The sequence below is a fragment of the Miniopterus natalensis genome, chromosome 6 (assembly GCF_054644295.1).
Source record: "Miniopterus natalensis isolate mMinNat1 chromosome 6, mMinNat1.hap1, whole genome shotgun sequence".
NCBI lineage: Eukaryota > Metazoa > Chordata > Mammalia > Chiroptera > Miniopteridae > Miniopterus > Miniopterus natalensis.
Window position 1 is genome coordinate 88,196,404 of NC_142086.1, and position 12,260 is coordinate 88,208,663.

The following is a 12,260-nucleotide window of genomic DNA, read 5'->3' on the forward strand; positions in this document are numbered from 1 at the left end:
TCTCTTTCCTTTGCCAGCACATTATCTCCGTAACGGTCTTTATCGTAAGCGTTCACACCTACAGATAAAGGACACGTGCATTAGCGTTCCCTTTGCACAAATGTATTAGCAATTCTCACATATTTTCTCTTCCACATGAACTTTAATTATTGGTTCTCATCTTCACCTCCCAAACCAAAACCAAACAGTCAAAAAACATCATAGGAATACCTATTGGCATGGCATAAGTTTGTAGATCAATTTCAGAATAACGGATGTTTTTATGATATGACATCTTCCTACTCAGGAGGACGTGTATCTCTCTGTTTATTCCAATCTTGAATTAAGTTCATTAAAAAAATTTTAGAGTTTTGACTATGGAGGTCCTCCGCTTTCTCTGTAAGTTATTCCTAGAAATACCCTATAAATGTATTTATATATTATATTCTCAGGCAGTGTGTGAACGTGCATGTTTCCAAGCTCCCTGTTCTGCTCCGCTTCTCCCTGTAACTCTGTCCGTTGCTGTGTTGTTAGGTGCATGTATGTTTGGGATCACTACATGCTCCCCAGTTATTTTTTTCCTGGTTGGTATAGAACATTCCTCTTTACCCAAAAGTTCTTATATGTCTAGAATTTTGTTAAATGTGTTTGCTACTTTGTTGGTGGTGCCTTTTTCTTTTGTATCATGACCAAAAAAAAAAAAGAGCATCTTTGTATTCCTGCCTAATGTTGGTTCTTTCTCTAATCTGAGTGAATCGGTCTACGTGGCAGAAGCTGACCTGCAGAAAACACGGCAATGAGAGAGAAAGGTGGGCAAGGTGTGAGCCTCACACAGGCCACAAGAAAAGGGGAGGGATCAGCAAAGAGGCCTGAGGGGAGGCCTAACATTGCTGTTCAGGGCAGGGGAGCTCCCCTGCCAGAGACGGCGGTTGACAAGAAATCCTACGGCAGCATCATAAGCAGTAAAAGAAAGAAAATAACCTGTGAAAATAGCCTGAATCCTCTCTGTGTCCTTCAGCTGTGGAAGGGGAACTTCACAGAAGAACCGGTAGGAACAGAGTAAGACCCCAGTGCTGACCTAGAACTGAAGTGCCTGCGAGGCGGGGTCATTCCCAGGGTCTCTTCTTCTTTGCCCTTAATGTGAGTGCGCTTCATCCAACCAGTTGAAGGCCTTCAGGAAAAGATAGGTCCCTTCAAGGAGGGAGGGAATCTGCATTCAGACTTGAGCTGCGAAAAACACCAGCTCCTCCCTGGGTCTCCAGCCTGCCGGCCTGCCCTACAGATTTCGAACTTTATGGACTTGCTAGTCTCCACCTGAGTCATGTGGGCCAATTCCTTCCAATCTCTCCCAATACATGGATAGATGATTGATGATAGATAAGTAGAATATATAGATATAGCTAGACACAGCTCTGTCTCCTATTGGTTCTATTTCTCTGGAGAACCCTGACTACTAGGGCTAGGGGAGTTCTCCTTAAATTGTCTTCCAAGGCAGCCCTGGCCAGTTTGGCTCAGTGGTTAGAGCATGGACTATGGACTGAAGGGTCCTGGGTTTGATTCTGGCCAAGGGCACGTGCCTTGGTTGCAGGCTTGATCCCCAGCAACCAATTGATGTGAGATTGATGGTTTTTTTCCCCCCTCTTTCTCTGAAAAGCAATGGAAAAATATTCTCAGGTGAGAATTAAAAAAAAAAAAAAATCTCCCAAGGCACACCCCAGGGTGGGGAGGGGAGAGCTGAGGAGGGGGAGGCAGAGGCGGAGGCGGATGCAGTTGAGCCGAGGGGTGAAGCAGTTTTGCTTTTATTACTCCTATAAATTGGAGTCCCAGGTAATGTCATTTCAGGGGGGAAAGATTCTCCGAGATTAAAATTTAAGTCTGGAAAGCACCGTCCTGGGAATTTCAATGCGACTCGTTTATGCAGGCTCCGGCGGCAAGGTCTCTCTTGAACGAGCCCCTCTCTCCCTGAGCTGGTGATGCCCTGCCTGAGGCACTTGTGTACTGTTTTCTAGGCCATCCTGTCCTGTGATAACATCCCCGAAGTGTCTAAGAGACCTTCAGTACGGCCTCTGCCCAGGCAAGGCCTGTCCACGGCTCAGGAATTGTGATTCAAGGAGGACCCTGGGAGTTTCCTCAAGGCCCTGGGGTCAGCCAGGTTTGCTCGCGGTGGGTCTCACGGTCGTGTGTGGGGAGCAAACGTGGAACGGGCGGAAGGAAGCCGTGTGCTCCACAAAGAAGGACCGCAGCTCCTGGCCAGGAGCGAGCCCAGAGCAAAGCAGACTGGATTCCTGTCTAAACCCTCCATCCCAACCGCAATCAAATATTTCCAGAAGCACATTTACCGCTGAAGTAGACATCTCTAAGGCCCCACCCAGGATGTTTTCTCATAGAGAACCAAATGGGGGGTGGGTGTAAGAAGGAAACATTTCCTCTCTGCCTGGTGTGGCCCAGTGGTTAGAGCATGAGCCGCACACCCTACGGCTGCAGGTTCGATCCCCGGCGCCAGTCGAGGTGCGTGAGGGAGGCGACCAATAGGTGTGTCTCTCTCGCATGGCTGTTTCCCTCTCTCTCTTTCTAACTCCCCCTCCCTCCCTCTCTTCCACTCCTTCTAAAGTCAGTGGGAAAATATCCTCAGGTGAGGATTACCAGGAGGAGGGACTATTTCCCTCATTTCCTCCCTATAACTGGCTTTTCCCTCATTTCAAATACCAAAAACCCATTAGTTTAATCACCCGAGTTGGTTCGATTAGCCGCTTTTGGAAAGGGGCGCACGCAGCAATGGGGAGCGGAGAGGGCCTGTGCTCCAAGGGCAGACCAGGGTGCCCCGGACACGGCTGTGGGGACAAAGGGCGCCGCCTCAGCCTCGCACCCGGGCCACCAGGCTGCTTCCTGCCCCGGCTCACAAGCCTGTCATTTTCAGCTTGCGCGGGGCACCGGTCCCACCTCCAGGCGAAACCTATCCTTACCGCACAGAGCATGTTCTTAACATTCCTCACAGCTTAACCTACATTAATCTAACGCCGATAAAAGCATAGGTTTTGCCTTCTGCTCCGAGCCGCATTGTAATTTCCCCAACAACCTGCTGAAAAGACCCAGGGGAACTTAGCAACCGGCAGCCGGCCTGGAGGGAAGCTGCAATTACTGGGGTGCGAGGCCTGCGGGCGGCGGCACCCACTTCAAAGGCGCGAGGGGCGGGCGCGGGCAGAGCTGTAATTAGCGGCCGCGGGCACCCCGAGCCTGTTCAGCCCCGGCTGCGCTGCCGGGGAGCAACAAAGCCCCGCGCGCGCACGCACAGCCGGAGGAACAAAGGCGCCCCGTGTTTGATGTGAATCACCCAGAGTCCCGGGAGGGCGCGCCCCTCGCCCTGCGCCTGCGACCCCCGCAGGCCTCCCGCCCGCCCTCCGCAGGTCCCTGCAGACTTGGGGATGCCATGAGGAGGCCAGGCTTCGGGGAGATGGACCAGGCGCGCCTGCCCCTTGCCGGCACCCTCGGGGGGCCCTAAAGCAGGCTGGAGATGCCCGTGGTCTTCCCTCCCACGCGGTGGGACCGGGGTGGGCCTGCACCCCAGCCACGCATCGCGGGCAGAACGCACATCCTCTCCGGTCAGGGCGCATCCCGGGCGCCTGGGTAGGAAAGGGCTTGGAGAGCAGGGCCCACACCCTCCCTGCCGCCGGGACCTGGAAAGCGGGGGGCCGGGGCACTGGCTTGGAGGCCTCCTGAAGGGCCCGCACAGAGACAAGGAACCGTGGGATTCGCGCTGCCAACCACTGGCCACTTGACTGATGGCCAGTTGGCCCCAGACTGGCCTCAAATCGTAGTATTTGGGCCCCTGTGTTGATGTCCTATCATTTTTATCTTAAGACATTTTTAAAACCACATTTTCCAAGGACCAGGGTGTTCAAATGTTGTCACCGAGGCACCTGTATGTTCAGTTTAAAATGTTATGTTCACTCAGCAGCGGCAAGGCTCTTCAGTTAATCAATGCACAGTCTCTTAGCTTCCGTAGAAATAGAGTTTGGGGGCATTTGCAGACTGGCCTAGTCCTGCATTAAGATTTCCTGTGGCAGCCCCGGCTGGTGTGGCTCACTGGTAGAGCACTGACCTGTGCACTGAAGCATCTCGGGTTCGGTTCCTGGTCCAGGGCGCGTCCCTGGGCTGCAGGTTCGATCCCCGGCCCGCTCAGGCACGTGCGGAAGGCAACCAATGTGTCTCTCATGAATGTTTCTCTCTGTCTCTCTCTCCCTCCCCCCTTCCACTTCCTCTAAAAATCAGTGGAAATATCCCCTGGTAAGGATTAACAAAAAACAAAACAAAAAAAAGATTTTTTTGTGGCCGCATCTCCCTCCCCGTGCGGGCTTGGGTGGGTGCTTCGCCTGGGCGGTGAGACAGACAGCAGGTCATCTCGGGGCCGTGGGAGCCACAGTGAACGCACAGGCCCACCGTGGCTGCGTCCCCCACCCGCCTCTGCTGGGCGCACCTGCAGCCCCCGCCCGCTGCCTGCCCGCCCGCGAGCTGGCTGGTGGGACCCCGTGACCAGAGGCTTATGCACCCTCCCCGTGGCTCCCCGCTCTCCTTCTCCCACGGCCAGCGACCTCGCTTCCAGTGGGAAGTGGGAGCCCGCTGACTGCTTCGCCTGCCCCTTCCCCGCCAGGTCCACGCACCTGCCAGCCCTGCGCCGCCCCTTGCACGGCGGGGGAGGCCGATTCATTTTTGGATCCACAGCCACCACAGCCACCTGGGCCGTCCGTCCGCCCCCCCTCTCCACGGCCCTCATCCCTAAGGTGTCCCCTCCCTCCTCAGCCCTGCTACGTCTTCCCCCTAAGGACCATTCATTCCGTCTGCTAAGGGCTGCTCCAGGGGAGTGGTTCTCTAAGTTCGGGGCACAGGAGCCCCTGGAGGGTCCAGCCTGGGCCCAGGACGGGCCTGACCGGGGCGTGTTGGGAAACGCTCCAGCTCTTCCTTCTACGGGAGGCGCAGGCACCTGCTGGGCTCCCCTCCACTCCGGGGGATATGCCCTTGTGCTGGTCCCAGCGGGGCCCGGCTCCCCCTCTCCCCCTCACGCTCCACGCCTCCTCCAGCTTTGCCCGCCATCGGGCACAGACCGCGGGCTCCCTGCCTTCAGGCCTCGGGTCCTCAGCCGGCGTCCAGCAGAGGCTCAGTAAACGTGTGATGTGTGTGCTCGGGTGCTCGAAGGGGCCCACGTCCAACACTTAGGTCATAGGAGTTGAAAGATGACTGAGCCTGCCTGTCACAAGACCTCATGGATTCCCTGAAGAAACGGATACCTCAGCGGGAGTCCCAGTTGCCGCACTTCCCAGCAGGGAACTTGCTGGACTTCCCAGCGGGGCTGCTGCCACCTTCCAAAATCCCACACCATCCACGCGCTCGGTAAACCTCAGTGGGGCGCTCACCCCGTGCCAGCCGCGGGCTGCTGGGTGGTGATGGTGGGGCTGTGACAAGCAGGCCCAGCAGGGAGGGAGATCAGACGTGGAGGATGGCAGGGGACGCGGCCTCCTTCCCTGGCGGCCAGCCTCCCCAAGGATGCGGGTTGGGGCTGCCGTGTGCTCCTCGGGCAGTGGGCGCAGAGCAGAAAGAGCTGGGGTGTTCCAGAAAGAACCGAGCCCCTAGCAGAGAGGGAAGGGAGGGAAGCAGGAGACAGAGGGAGGCAGAGGGGTCCGGGGGACGTGAGGCGATGGGGAAGACTGAGTGCCACCTGATGCCACGGTGGCCGCGGTGGCCGCGGTGGCAGGGAGGGCTGTGTCTCCCCCGTGTCCTCACATGGTCGTCCCTCCATGGGTCTGTATACTAACTTCTTTTTAAAAAATATGTTTGTATTGATTTCAGAAAGAGGAAGGGAGAGGGAGAGAGAGTTAGAAACATTACGAGAGAGAAGCACCCGTCAGCTGCCCCGGCACACGCCCTCCTGGGGATGGAGCCCGCAACCTGGGCATGTGCCCTGACCTGGCGTCAAACGGTGACGCGCGGGCCGGGACGAACCTCTTCCTACAAGGACGCCAGTCACGGTGGATCGGGGCCCACACTAACCACCCCACTTTACTTTAATCTCCTCTCTGAAGACCCCATCTCCAAATACAGTCACTTTCTGAGGTGCTGGGGGTTAGGGCTGCAACAGATGAATTTCGGGGTCACAACTCAGCCCAGAAAAAACTATCACCATAGAAGAGAGAGGTTACGTCACTATTTATTTAAGACGAGAGTAAATAAGTAAAAGCATAGCGTGGCACCAGCCCTGTTCTCGGTGTCGGGAATAAAACTGGCAACACGCTGCCCAAACATTCGGACCCGCCGAGGGGTGTTCCTGGTGGGGGGGGGGCGAGCACGCTCCTCACACGCTGTGCACGCTCCTCACACACTGTGCACGCTGCTCACACGCTGTGCACGCTCCTCACACACGGTGCACGTTCAATCAGTGTGTGCGCCTGCGGTGCCTGCATCTTCCCAGCTGGGGTTCTGGGGTCACACTGCGCTGGGAGCACAGGTCCTACCTGTGTGCCGGTGACACACGCCTATGTGGTTCAGCAAGAATGCGCTCACTTCTGATTTGTGTAACTTGTTAAAAATAACAATGACAGCGAGGCCATTAAATTGCACATTTACAGCTTTACTCCCCGCTGACAGATTCGAGGGGCGCTGTCGGCCGGGAAGCCTTCCCAACAGTCTAGGACGGTCCTGGCCTCTTACAGCCTGCAAATAGATTACCTCACCTAGACACACAGGTGCTTTTAAAAATAGCTTTGTTTTCCTTATTACACGAGTAAAAATAGGTTCGTCGTTGAAATCTCATCATGTGCTAATGACAAAAAGAAGGAAATGAAAATTATCCCGAGTCCTGCTGTCAGAGGAGGTCACTTAGCGCCTCGGTGTAATGCAGCAAGAACCGTATCAGCATGCTATATACACACAATATACTACAGACGTGTAGACGTATACACAGGCACGCTCTGCCATCTCGTCTTAGCTGACAACACAGCTGACGATGTGAATCAACATGAGCACTGCCCATCCTTGTCAACAGCCCTGGCCCCAAGCAGGGCACGCTCCGCACCCATTTCCTACAGGAATCTGGGGGGGGGGGAGGCCCACCTGGGCCCAGGAGGCACAGCTGCTCCCCTGTATGGCTGAGCAGAGCTGAAAAGGCAGTTCTGAGCCCGCCCAGGGTCCCCATGTGCCCCTCTCCAGGTCAGAGTCAAGCAGATGCTCCCTGCAACCCAGGCCCCCAACCTCCATCCAGCTCCCCTGCAGGGCACAGGGCAGTTGAGCATGGACCCCTGAACCTGGAGGCCATGGTTCTACCCTCTGTCAGGGCACATGCCCGGGTCTCGGGCCCGATCCCCAGCAGGGGGCATGCAGGAGGCAGCCAATGACTCTCATCATTGACGTTTCTCTCTCTCCCTCCCTCTCCCTTCCTCTCTCTGAAATCAATAAAAAAATAGATTTTTTTTAAAAAGGGGGCAGCACCCACTTGGTGGGAAGCTGGCCTCCCTGCCACACCCTGCAGCTCTCTGCCTGAGGCCAGGCCCCTGGACTGGGGGACACCACCCACGGGTGAGAGGGAGAGCAGGTCCCTTTGCTTTGCTAAGCTTCCGTTTCCTGGTCCTACACCGGGAACCCCAGTGGTGGCCACAGCCCTGCCTCCCTGAGTTGGCACAAAGCAGACGACCTGGGCCCACTGAGGGAGGGTCTTTGCCCGGCCCCATCAGGAAGGGGTTGCTTCCGTCAGTACAAAGCGCAGCAGATACTTTCAGATGCTGTGAAGCAGCCCCTGGAAACACAGCTTTCTTCCCGGAGCCCCCAAAGTGCAGAGGCCCACCCTCCGTCCCTCCCCACACACGGTGCAGTCCGGCCCTCCACCCGGCACGCGGAGGCCTCTCTCCGTGTGGGTTTACTGGCTCACGAGATGGCTTCTATGCCACACGTCAGGTGCAGGGCACGGTCCAGGCCTTTAGGACACACGTTTAATCCTGTTCTTCCCCAGCCTCTGTGGAGCGGGGAGGGATGTGGCCCGAGCGTGAACAGGGCCACACAGCTCTGTAGACGCTGAGTCTCTGCCCTCTTCCGCCTGTGCCTCTCGTTTCTCTCCCTCTTCCAGCCTCCCCCCCCCCCCCCCCCCGGGCCTGGCCCCTGAGCCGCCTCTCTACCCAAAGCTGGAACACTCCCTGCTGTCCCGGCCTCCCTCCCCTGGTCCTGCCTGGCTGTGCGGCACTGGGACAGGGGCCTGGGGTCTCCAGGCCCCAACCCAGAGCGGATGCCTGGGAGCTGCTCCAGGAGCCAGCAAGACACCATCGGGCCAGAGGGGCACCTCCTGAGCAAGAAGGCTGCAGGGGTGGGCACCTTGGAGCAGGGGGGCAGCAGGGATGGGGAGGGACAGGGAGGAACACGCATGGGCTTCACTATTGTCACCCTGTCACCGCCCAGCCCAGCCCAGCCCAGCGTGGGCTTCCTGGTCCTGGAGGGCCAGGGAGCTGTGGCTGCTTCTCTGACTTCTCAGTGGAGTTAATGCTCCAGGAAGAGGGGTGAATGCTCATGAAACTCTGGTGGGGCGCAGTGAGCCCTGAGTGAGGCCCACTGGCGACAGTCGTTGATGTTATCAGAGAGACGGGACTTTAGGGTGCAGCCTGAAGGGGTGCTCTGGGTCGCAGGAAGAGCGGGTGCTGTCTCCAAGTCCGGCCCTGGCCTGCGGTGGCGTGTCCCGGGCTCCAGCACCGCCCGCCCGCTCCGGGGCCCACACTGCTCTCTGCGCTTTCCCAAGGGGGGCCCTGCCCTCCGAAGACACGGAGCACCGGGAGCAGGAACACGATGCCGTATGTCTGGGCTCTGAGCCCAGACAGCAGGAAGGCAGGGCAGGACCTGCAGAGGACTTTCCCACTGGGGACGCCGCTGCTCGGCTGTAGCCGGTTCAAAGCTGCAAGGCTGGGTTGGCGTCAGGACCATTGGCCACAACGAAAGAGGGGTGACGGTCGTCTCTCAGTCGAATGACTCCCGTGTCCCCGTGTCATGTGCTTTCAGAAAACACAGCATCTTCACCCCCACCGGGTTTTGGGGGTGCTACCTGCAGAGGGGGCACCGCAGGGAGAGGGGTGCCGGCCAGGCTGGCAGGGACGAGGCCTGAGAGGACAGGTGCATTTGCTTCCTGGGGCAGCCGGGAAAAATGGACACAAACTGAGGGGCTTAAAAGGACAGAAATTCATCCTCACGGTCTGGAAGCCGGAAGTTGGAGGCCCAGGTGTGGGCAGAGCCACGCTCCCCGCCCCCAGGCTCCGGGAGGCTCCCTCCTGCCTCTTGCAGCCTTGGCACTGCCACATCCTCGGTGTTCCCTGGCTTGTGGTGGCATCACCCCGGCCTCTGCCTCCGTCGTTACCCGGCCCTGCCCTGTGTCTGTGTCTCCACCTGCTCCTGCCTCACCTCACCTGCAGTGACCTCACTCATAAGCTGGCGATACCTGGGGAGGAAAACGCCCGCTCTGGACTGGGGGCTCGCTGGCTGCATCACCACCGTGTCCCGGAGCCCAGTCTGGGGCAGGAACCTCCTCTGGCTCTGGCTCTGGCTCTGAGCGCAGGGGCCGGGACCCAGGCTTCCCGGCTGCATAATCCAGAGGCCTCACCCGAGCGCGAAGCCTCCCGACGGCTCCGGCCCATTTCCTTCCCACTTAAGAGCCGCCCGTGAGTCAGCCGGGCCCGAGCCTCGCTGCCTCCCAGCTCTGGCGGTTCCTGCCCACCGAGGACGGGGCGGGGGGGGGGGGGGGCGTGAAAGGTGAATTAAACGCTAGGTGTGAGTTCACCAGACAGCCAAGCGAACTCAGGAAGCACGTCGGGGTGAGGGCTGGGGGTGTGGGAGTGCACGGGGCAGACGGAGGTGACCAAACGCTGTTCCTTGGGGTACAATGACCCGGGTTGGGGCTGTTTTTCCAACAGTGGTGGACCCTGGGGGCAGGGATGGACGCACAACCTGGAGAAGGTACCCACAGAACTCACCAGAACACTTCAGGCCACTGACGGGTGAGCATCAAAACCAGGACTGTCCCTGTCCCGGCCAGTGTGGCTCAGTGGTTAGAGTGTAGGCCCAGGTACCAAAAGGGTCCCAGGTTTGATTCCGGTCAAGGGCATGTACCCGGGTTGCAGGTTCGCTGTCCGCCCTGGGTCGGGGCACGTGCGAGAGGCAACCAATGGCTGTGTCTCTCTGACGTTGGTGTTTCTCTCTCTCTCCCTCCCCCCCTCCTTCTTTCCACTCTCTGAAAAGCAATGGAAAAAATATATATCCTCAGGTGAAGATTAACAACAAAAAAACAAAACCGGGAATGTCCCATTTGAGCTCCAACAGTTCCCTGCAGTGACCTCACACGTTCTGCGCATTCATTCGTGCTCCTCTAACCTGCCTGGGTCCTTGGAGCTAGGACACGTGTCATGCGTCTCTTGGGGTGAGTGTTTCAGAGGGACCAGCACTGGGCTCCCGGGCAGAATGAACAGGGTGGGAGGCTCCTGTGACAGAGCCTCCAGGACATCCATCCCAAGAGGGCAGCCTGCTCTGGGCATGTCTGTCCCGGGACCCTCAGCTCAGGGCGCACATCCCAGAAGGCACAGCCCCGCTGGTTGAGGCCAGGTTTACACGATCCCGTGTCCTAACAGACTGCACACTATGGAGAGAGTCGATGCCCAAAAGGGGGGCATGGCCAAAATGAGAGAGGGGTCATGGAGCCCTAACAAGCATGATCACACAGATCACACTGCCCAGCCTGTCCCCTGTCCCCACAGTCCTCCGACCGCCCCACTGCCCTCCTGGAGGCTCCAGCCTCTGTCCTCTGACCCACTGACAAACCCTGTCCATCCTGCTCTGAGACTGATCTCGGGTTCATCCACCACCCCCATCTCCACAGGTCCCCCAGCGTCCCACCCCAGCCTCTAGATGGGCCTCTGGCCTCCACACGTCCCTCCCACTCCGTCCCCCACCAGCAGGAGGGGCTGTTTAAAGATACCACTCCAAACATGAGGCTCCTTAAATCTTGATGGCCCTGCTACCTGCAGAGTAACAGCCAAGCTGGACACACTGCCCACAGGGCCTATGGCCCGGCTGCTCCCTGTCCAGCCTCAGCTGGGGAAGCCACTGCTCACAGCCCTCTCTGTGTGCGTGTCTGTCTGTCTGTGGCGTGTGTACATGTGTGCACGCATGCACATGTGCATGTATGTGTGTGCATGTATGTGTGTGTGGCCATTTAACCAGTAAGGACAACAGCCCCACGAAATCCAAGGCTGTGAGTCACCTCCCGCCCCAGGGACCGAGCACGGGGGCAAGCCCGTGGCTGTGAGCAGGAAGATAGGAGCCGGCAGACTGAGTGATTGCATCTCCAGGTGGCTGAAGGGGAGGAAGCTGGATGCGTTCCGAATGTGACTCCCAGTGTGGAGGGCGAAGCACCGGGAGCGACGTCCTCGGTGCCATTGCTAATGAGTCGGCTCACGACTCGTCTCAACACGTGTCTGTGCCCATAAAAGGAGAAAGAAGAGCTCCCGTGGAACCCGCGCACTTCACAGCCGTGCTGCTCGGAGGTCCAGGCCCCTGCTCTGGAAGACACTTTAACAGAAGGTGCCTTTTATTGTGGAAATGCCTGAGCCCTGGAGGCCCCCTGCGGGAGCCACAGTGGGCAGCAACGGTGATGACAACTGCAACAGTGACAGTAATAATAATAATGGTAATGGGTCTGGTGACCGCACACCCCCAAAGCGCCAGGCTCGAGCTCTTTGGGATTGTATCCAGGCCCAAACCCAAGTCTATCTGGTTCCCAAGCCAAGTTCTTAACCGGCTCCTTGGCCGCTCTGCAAGGCCCTGGGTGGGGACACCGTGGTCTGACCCCAGAATGAGGGGGTTTAGGGAGAGTTTTATCATTGCAGCTTCTAGGGTCAGCTCGCAGCCAGCAGGGCGGCTGTCCTGAGAATCCCCGTGCAGGAGCAAGGTAAGGACAGTGTGCATGTGGCGCCGAGAGGGAGAAGCGAGCCTGGCCTTGAGCGGCCCGGGAGTAACTCAGGGGAAGGGGCCCCCTCAGCCCCTGTGCAGCGCAGACCAGGTCCTCACACTGAAGGCCGCTCGCAAGGCCAGGAAAGGGTCCTTTAAATCTCATTAATGGTAACAAAGAAGGAATGAGCCATGGGCACGAGGCCCAACAAGAGAGAACAGAGCAGAGAGGGGACCTGGCATCTGGAGCCACCCGCCCTGAGGGCATTGGCCAGCCTAGGAGAAGCAGCTGGGACCCCCCTGCCCCAAGGCTCTGAACAAAG